Below are 9,634 nucleotides of genomic sequence, written 5' to 3' on the forward strand. Positions count from 1 at the left end.
ATTTCCAATGCCGTTGAGCGCACCATTTTGAGTTCTGTAGCTCCAGAAAATCCATTTTGAGTGCAGGGAGGTCAGATTCCAACAGCATCAGCAGTCCTTTTGTCAGCATTTTTCAGAGTTTTGCTCAAGTCCCTCAATTTCAGCCAGAAATTTCCTGAAATCATAGAAAAACACACAAACTCATAGTAAAGTCCAGAAATGTGAATTTAACATAAAAACTATGAAAACATCCCTAAAAGTAGCTTAAACTTACTAAAAACTACCTAAAAACAATGCCAAAAAGCGTATAAATTATCCACCATTGCAGGGTTTTCAGGATCATAAGCTTCTTCAGAAGCTGCCTCTTTAGTACTGTTGGATGCATTTTGCCATCCATTCAGACTTTGAGAGATCATGTTTACCTGCTGAGTCAACACTTTGTTCTGAGCCAATATGGCATTCAGAGCATAAATTTCAAGAACTCCCTTCCTCTGAGGCGTCCCATTATTCACATAATTCCTCTCAGAAGTGTACATGAATTGGTTATTTGTAACCATGTCAATAAGTTCTTGAGCTTCTGCAGGCGTTTTCTTTAGGTGAATGGATCCACCTGCAGAATGGTCCAATGACATTTTCAAAAATTCAGATAAACCATAATAGAATATATCTAATATGGTCCATTCTGAAAACATGTCAGATGGACATCTTTTGGTCAGCTGCTTGTATCTTTCCCAAGCTTCATAGAGGGATTCACCATCTTTTTGTTTGAAGGTTTGAACATCCACTCTAAGCTTGCTCAGCTTTTGAGGAGGAAAGAATTTATCCAAGAAGGACGTGACCAGCTTTCCCCAGAAGTCCAGGCTATCCTTAGGTTGTGAATCCAACCATGTTCTAGCTTTGTCTCTTACAGCAAAAGGGAAAAGCATGAGCCTGTAGACTTCAGGATCTACTCCATTCGTCTTTACAGTCTCATAAATCTGCAAGAACTCAGTTAAAACTGATAAGGATCTTCAGATGAAAGTCCATGAAACTTGCCGTTTTGTTGCATTAAAGCAACTAGCTGAGGTTTCAGCTCAAAATTGTTTGATCCAATGGCAGGAATAGAGATGCTTCTTCCATCAAACTTGGAAGTGGGTTTAGTAAAGTCACCAAGCATCCTCCTTGCATTATTATTATTTTCGGCTGCCATCTCCTTCTCTTGTTCGAAAATTTCTAAAAGGTTACTTTTAGATTGTTGTAACTTAGCTTCTCTTAGTTTCCTCTTCAGAGTCCTTTCAGGTTCCGGATCAATTTCAACAAGAGTGCCTTTTTCCTTGTTCCTGCTCATATGAAAGAGAAGAAAACAAGAAAAGAAGAGGAATCTCCTATATTTGGGCAAAGAGGATCCTTATTATTAGTAGAAGAAGAAAGGGGAGAAGAGTGAAGAAGAATGGGTTCGGATTTTTTTTTGATGAAGATGAGTGAAGAGAAGTGTTAGTAAATAAATAAATAAATAGAAGAAGAGAAGAAAGGGAGAATTCGAAAATTAATTTTTGAAGAAGAGGTTAATGATTTTCGAAAATTAAAGATAAGATATAATTAAAATTAAAATTTGAAACAATTAAAAAGAATTTTTGAAAAAGGGATGAGATATTTTCGAAAATTAGAGAGGGAGAAGTAGTTAGGTGGTTTTGAAAAAGATAAGAAACAAACAAAAAGTCAAATAGTTAGTTGAAAAAAGATATTAAAGTCAAATTGAAAAGATAAGAAGATAAGAAGTTAGATAAGATATTTTGAAATCAAATTTTTGAAAAAGATAAAATTTTGAAAAAGATATGATAAAAAGATAAGATAGAAAAGATAAGATAGAAAAGATATGTTAGAAAAAGATTTAATTTTTAACTTTTAAAATTACTTACTTCACTAACAAGAAACTACAAGATAAGATTCTAGAACTTAAAGATTGAACCTTTCTTAACAAGAAAGTAAAAACTTCAAATTTTTGAATGAATCACATTAATTGTTAGTGAATTTTCGAAAATATGATATAAAGATAAGAAAAAGATTTTGAAAATATTTTGAAAAAGATTTTTGAAATTTTCGAAAAAGAGAAAAAATTGGAGAAGATATGATTTTTCAAAAAGATATTGAAAAGATAAGATTTTTAAAATTTGAAAATTTGACTTGACTTGTAAGAAACAACTAATTTTGAAAATTTTTGACTAAGTCAACTGAAATTTTCGAAAATTATGAGAAAAATAAGGAAAAGATATTTTTTATTTTTAAATTTTTAATGATGAGAGAGAAAAACACAAAAAAATGACCAAAAACATGAAAATTTTGGATCAAAACACAAGATGCATGCAAGAACACTATGAATGTCAAGATGAACACCAAGAACACTTTGAAGATCATGATGAACATCAAGAACATATTTTTGAAAAATTTTTTATGCAAAGAAAACATGCAAGACACCAAACTTAGGAATCTTTAATGCATGGACTCTAACAAACAAAAAATGCATATGAAAAACAACAAACAACACAAAACAAGAAATCATCAAGATCAAACAAGAAGACTTGTCAAGAATAACTTGAAGATCATGAAGAACACTATGAATGCATGGAATTTTTGAAAAATGCAAGAAAAATTTTTAAAACATGCAATTGACACCAAACTTAAAAATTGACTCAAGACTCAAACAAGGAACATAAAATATTTTTGATTTTTATGATTTTATTAATTTTTTTGGATTTTTATTAATTTTTTTCGAAAATATTTTTGGAAAAACGAAAAAGAAAAGAAAAATTTTGAAAAAGTGTTTGAAAAGAAAATTACCTAATCTGAGCAACAAGATGAACCATCAGTTGTCCAAACTCGAACAATCCCCGGCAACGGCGCCAAAAACTTGGTGAACGAAATTTTGATTCATTCTCTTTGTATTTGCATGAGATTTATTTAATGGCTCCTTGCTATGTGTGGACACAACTCCGTTCAACTAACCAGCAAGTGCACTGGGTCGTCCAAGTAATACCTTACGTGAGTAAGGGTCGATTCCACGGAGATTGTTGGTATGAAGCAAGCTATGGTCATCTTGTATATCTCAGTCAGGCGGATAATGATTTGATTATGGAATTTCGAAAATTAATAATAAATAATAAACATAACATAAAGATAAAGTTACTCATGTAATCCAATGGTGGGAATTTCAGATAGGCGTATGGAGATGCTGTGTTCCTTCTGAATCTCTGCTTTCCTGCTGCTTTCATCCAATTCTTCTTACTTCTTTCCATGGCAAGCTGTATGTAGGGCATCACCGTTGTCAATGGCTACATCCCATCCTCTCAGTGAAAAAGGTCCAAATGCTCTGTCACAGCTGAGAATGATGATGAGTGTCACGGATCATCACATTCATCAAGTTGAAGTGCAACGAACATCTTAGAATAGGAATAAAGAGAATTGATAGAAAATAGTAGTAATTGCATTGAAACTTTGAGGTACAGCAGAGCTCCACACCCTTAATCTATGGTGTGTAGAAACTCCACCGTTGAAAATACATAAGTGAAAGGTTCAGGCATGGCCGAATGGCCAGCCCCCAAAACATGATCAATAGCCTCTTAAGATGAAGAATAAAATAAAACTGAGACCAAAGACATGCTCAAAGGACTAGGCGTCCAAAGATATCTAGTACAATAGTAAAGTGTCCTATTTATACTAGACTAGCTACTAGGGTTTACAGAAGTAAGTAATTGATGCATAAATCCACTTCCGGGGCCCACTTGGTGTATGTTTGGGCTGAGCTTGGTCTATCCACGAGCTGAGGCTTTTATTGGAGTTGAACGCCAAGTTATAGCGTGTTTCTGGCGTTCAACTCTGGGTTATGACGTGTTTCTAGCGTTTGACTCCAGACAGCAGCATGAAACTGGCGTTGAGCGCCAGTTTACGTCGTTAATTCCCGAATAAAGTATGAACTATTATATATTGCTGGAAATCTCTAGATGTCTACTTTCCAACGCCGTTAAGAGCGCACCATTTAGAGTTCTGTAGCTCCAAAAAATCCATTTTGAGTGCAGGGAGGTCAGATTCCAACAGCATCAGCAGTCCTTTTGTCAGCCTTTTTCAGAGTTTTGCTCAAGTCCCTCAATTTCAGCCAGAAATTACCTGAACTCACAGAAAAACACACAAACTCATAGCAAAGTCCAGAAATGTGAATTTAACATAAAAACTATGAAAACATCCCTAAAAGTAGCTTAAACTTACTAAAAACTACCTAAAAATAATGCCAAAAAGCGTATAAATTATCCGCTCATCAGAGACTCAACACACATTGACACAATTCATTCATCTTATTCATTAGTTTTTAGTTTAGTTTTGGGAATCTGGGAGAGAAATCACTTCTTCCTCTAGGGTTCTTCACGTTCATAGGTTTCTAGTTTTATGCTTTTGATCTGGATATTGAGAAGAGTTACTACCTCCGTTGAAGTTTTTATTATTCTAGTTTGTTTCCTTATCCCTTTACTCTTTTAATTGCCTATTTACCCTGTTCAGATACGTATGTTCATGACTTTGGGATTTATTAATGCAAAGAACTATTTTTACCTTTAATTAATTTTCAGTTGTTATTCAATTTATTATGTCTTCTCTTTATTCCCTTTTTATGCTTGTGAACGTAGTATTCATGCCAATGGAGTAGACTCCCAACTTGACTTGGGGGTTGATTAAGAGGAGAACCTTGAGTTGGGAATACTCAAGTGTTAATTCTAATGGAAGTTGTTGGCTGGCTCTCTAGTCTCTAACTCTAATCCTCCCTTAGGAGTGGATTAGGACAAGAGGATAGAGTTGATTAGTTAGTTACTTGACTTTCCTTTATTCAATAAGGGATAACTAAGTAGAACAATAACCTATTATTATTACACTTGGGAACATTCAACAAGGATAAAACTTCCGATTAATCTCCTCCCAGTCAAGGCTTTCTTTTATCATAGTTAATCAATCTCTCATTAATTTTCATAGCTTTAATTTTATTCTCCAACTCCAAACTTCTCAGAAACCTCCTGATCAATAAATGGTACTCTCTCTACAACTCGTTGGGTGACGACCTAGATTCATACTCCTAGTATTTTTATTCTAAAATTGTGACAACCTTTTCTAAATTGATACGTGGGTTTTCGTCAGTTAAGAACTGTACTTGGAACGCCATTTTCATTATAAATTCTTAATCGGCTAATTTCCGCCACGTCAATTTTTGGCGCCGTTGCCGGGGAGTTGCAATTATATGCTAAATTATTGATTGGTGTAAATAATTTTTAAGTTTATTTATTTGCATATTTTATTATATCTTATTACCATGAGCTGTATGTTTCTTTTATTGAATAATGCATTCACTGCCTTATCCGAGCTTAGCCGCATTTTATCCTGAAATCGAAAGAACTATTTCACGTATTAGGCGAGTTCGGCATAGGCTAGCCTCTGAGGGTGGTGAAGTGGTTACTACAAACTCACCAGTCTTATCTGAAGGCGAATCTGAAACACCATTTGAGGAAGAAACAAACTCCTCTTTTACTGATTCAGTTGATTTACGTGCAGATACTATGGCGGAGCCCAGAAGGATTATTCTCCAGGAGGCAGGAGCTCCAAACTTTACACTGCAACCTTATCAAGTGCGTCACCCAAATCTGGCCGCAGATTTTGAACTGAAGATTGTGCTAATCAACTTGATACCTAAGTTTCATGGCTTGCCTGCTCAGGAGCCTATAAAGCACCTCAGGGATTTTCAGATAACCTGTTCTACTGTTAGGCGTCATGGTGCATATGAGACTTCTATTCTTCTAACCGCCTTCCCATTTTCTCTTGAGGGAAAGGCGAGGGAGTGGTACTACACTCAACCTGAAGCAGTTGTTACTAATTGGGATACGCTCAGGAGAGAATTCTTAGAAAAATACTTTTCAACTGAAGTTACTAATAGACTGAGGAAAGAAATCTCCTGCATTATTCAAGGTGAATCAGAAACTCTTTATGAGTATTGGGAGCACTTCAATAACCTCCTAGACGCATGCCCCCACCACATGATTGACAAACTGGTGTTGATCAGCTATTTCACACAAGGCATGAAGCCTCAGGATAAGACTACATTGGATGGTGCAAGTAATGGTTCCCTGAAAAAGTACAAGACCGCGGAAGAAGCGTGGCAACTGATCAGCGACCTAGCTGAGTCCGCTCAGAATCACAAGCATAGGCACAACCATCCCAAGACTGTGGCAGAGGTTTCCTCTAGCAATGAGACCACTGCCCTCACACAGACTCTAAATGAGGTGACCAACCTACTGAAGCAGATAAAGCAGAATCAACAACAATCTCAACCAGCACAACAGAGTCAACAGTTGGTTTCTCAGAGAGTATGCGGAATATGTGCTGATTATACTCATTACACTGATGAGTGTCCGCAGCTCCAACAAGAAGACAACACCGTGGCAGCTACTCATAATTTCTATGACCGCCCGAATTAAGGATACTATCAACAAGGCGGCAATTATAACCAAGGTGGAAACTACAATCAAGGTTGGCAAGATAACTCCAACCAGGGATGGAGAGATAATTCCAATCAAGGATGAAGGGACAACTACAACAGAGGAGGCAAAGACAACAATGAAAATCAGAGGTGGAACAATAACAACAATAGACAGCAGAATCAAAACCAGCCTTACAGAGCACCTCACCAAAGTCAAGCCCAGGGATCTCAGAATAACCAACAGCAAGCCCCTCAAGTCACCTACACACCTTCCACTTCCAATGACGAGTTACTTCAATCTATTGACCAAAGATAAAAGACCATGGAGAACACACTTAGCTCTACCTTGAACGGTCTGACTTCTGCTGTACAAGCTCTAGCTTTACTGATTGGATCTATGAACACCCCCAACAGTCAACCTGCAAGCTCTAATGCACTTCCGTCTCAACCTTTACCCAACTCCAAAGGAGGCATCAATGCCATCACTTTGAGATCTGGAACCATACTGCAAGAGAGGAGTCATGATGAGCCAAGATCAAAGGAGAACATTCAAGTTAGAGATGCTGTTGAGGTAGAACATGCTGAAGAGGAAGAGGAGGTACAAGACATGATTGCAGAAGAAGCAACACAACCAGAGAATAGCACATCAAAAGCAGCTGAAGCTACAAGAGACGCTATCCCTATCCCCTTTCCACATCTTGCAAGGAAATCCAGGAAGCAGATGGAGCTCGATTCTAAAATGGTAGAAATATTCAAAAAGGTTGAAGTAAATATTTCCCTTTTTCTATGCCATTTAGCAAGTTCCTAAATATGCAAAATTTCTAAAAGATTTGTGCATACATAAGGATAAAATTAATGAATTAGAAACTATTCCTTTAGGTAGCTCTATATCTGCTTTAATGGGGGACATAGCAGAAAAATGTAGTGATCCAGGTCCATGCATGGTTACTTGTACTATTGATGGTACCCAAATTTTTTACTGCATGTGTGATTTGGGTGCATGTGTGAGTATTATACCATTATCTTTATATGATGCTTTGAGGCTCCCTCCCTTAAAAAGGTCAGCAGCACGTTTTGTTTTGGCAAATAAAAGCATAATCTCTGTGGTTGGAATTGCTGAAGATGTGCTCATGAGCATTAAGGGGCTGACATTCCCTATTGACTTTTATATTTTGGAGATGCCCCCTAATGACTCAGGAAGACCTTCATCTGTCCTACTTCGAAGACCATTTCTGAAGACTTCAAAATTCAAGTTGGACGCCTACTCAGGAACCTACTCTTTTGAGATAGATGGCAGAATAGTGAGCTTCAATCTGGATGAAGCTATGAGACACCCGCCGGAAGATCACTCCATTTTCCAGTGTGATATTATTGATGAGGTCGTGGCTCTAGTCCATCAGAAATAAATAGAAGAGATTCACATGGAGCAAGATGCAAGTGTGGGGAAGCCCTCTGAGCTTCCTGAAGATATCATACTACCACACACAGCTCCAGATGATCAAGTGCCTAGCCAAGAGCAGAAATCAGAACTGAAGCCCCTTCCACCCCACCTCAAGTACGTGTACCTTGAGGATAATCAGAAGCTTCCAGTCATCATTGCAATGGAACTCACTTCCCAATAGGAGGAGCAGCTGCTTAGTGTGCCGAGAAAACACAAGAAAGCAATTGGGTGGAGCTTGGCAGATATAATAGGCATCAGCCCCAAGTTTGTGAACATCGGATATTTTTAGAAGAGGGAGCAAGGCCCGTTCATCAACCTCAAAGGCGGCTTAACCCCACTATCTTGGAGGTTGTAAAGAAGGAAGTGACCAGATTCCTTGAAACGGACATCATCTACCCCATCTCAGATAGCGAATGGGTCAGTCCAATACAAGTGGTGCCCAAGAAGTCTGGAGTCACAACAGTGAAGAATGAGCAAGGAGAGCTCATAACAACTAGAGTGCAGAATACCTGGAGGGTGTGCATTGATTACAAGCGCCTCAACCAGGCTATTCGCAAGGATCACTACCCGTTGCTTTTCATCGATCAGATGCTTGATCACTTGTCAGGTAAATCACACTACTGCTTTTTAGATGGGTATACTGGATATTTTCAGATTCATATAGCTCCTGAAGATCAGGAGAAAACTACTTTTACATGTCCCTTCGGAACTTATGCATATAAGAGAATGCCTTTTGGCTTATGTAATGCACCGGCTACGTTCCAAAGATGCATGATGAGCATTTTCTCATATCTTCTTGAAGACTGTATGGAAGTTTTCATGGATGATTTTAGTGTGTATGGTGATTCTTTCAACCTTTGCTTGGATAGTCTAGCTAAAGTATTAGACAGGTGTGTTAGTTCGAACCTTGTATTGAATTTTAAAAAATGTTATTTTATGGTTAAACAAGGTATTGTTCTAGGACACGTTGTCTCTAATACTGGTATCTCTATAGATCCAGCAAAGGTAAATGTCATTTCTAGTTTACCTTACCCGTCCTCCGGGAGGGAAGTCCGTTCGTTCCTTGGCCATGCAGGTTTTTATCGGAGATTTATCAAGGACTTCAGTAAGGTAGCTTTACCTTTATCCAGACTGCTATAGAAGGATATTGAATTCGAGCTGAGTAAGGACTGTTTGGAAGCGTTTGATAAGTTGAAGATCGCCTTAACTCAAGCCCCAATTGTGAGAGGACCAGACTGGAGCCAGCCTTTTGAGATTATGTGTGACGCCTCCAACCATCACTACAAGATACGCGGAAGATGGCGGCAGCAATTTGCATGCGGTTTCTCCATCTGCCGCAAGTTTTCCAAATAGCTGCGATTGGCATCCGATTTTTTCATTGTGACGCAGAATCAACTGGATTAATGTCGATTCAATGAAATTCTGCCGCAAACCCCAACCCAGTACTTTGATTTCACCCTAAATCACTTCAATACCCAAAATCAGAAAGAAGAGGAACCTGCGATAGGAGAGTGGAAGCGTAAGAACCCCTGTGCTCAAACATACCGTGCACCGCTGTGTTTCCGTGGAGTCGCGTGGCTACCGACCCAACCTCCTCTCACCGTCGTCGACCGTTTCCCTCTACTCTATAGTGCGTGAAATCCCTAATTCCTCATCCTCGGTGTGCGTAACCCACCCCTGTTCTCGCATCCACCGTGCACGTCTGTGCCATCTCTGAGTCGCGTGGC

The 9,634-nt window shown here is 38.3% G+C and overlaps 1 non-coding gene across 1 annotated transcript; it reads left to right on the plus strand.

Annotated features, from left to right (window-relative positions):
• The first annotated feature begins 669 nt into the window (after positions 1-669).
• LOC127745210 (small nucleolar RNA R71) lies at positions 670-773 on the plus strand. The gene has a single exon (XR_008006407.1). It is a non-coding gene; the product is annotated as a small nucleolar RNA R71 (small nucleolar RNA).
• Positions 774-9,634: the final 8,861 nt, after the last annotated feature.

The sequence above is a fragment of the Arachis duranensis genome, chromosome 2 (genome assembly GCF_000817695.3).
Source record: "Arachis duranensis cultivar V14167 chromosome 2, aradu.V14167.gnm2.J7QH, whole genome shotgun sequence".
NCBI lineage: Eukaryota > Viridiplantae > Streptophyta > Magnoliopsida > Fabales > Fabaceae > Arachis > Arachis duranensis.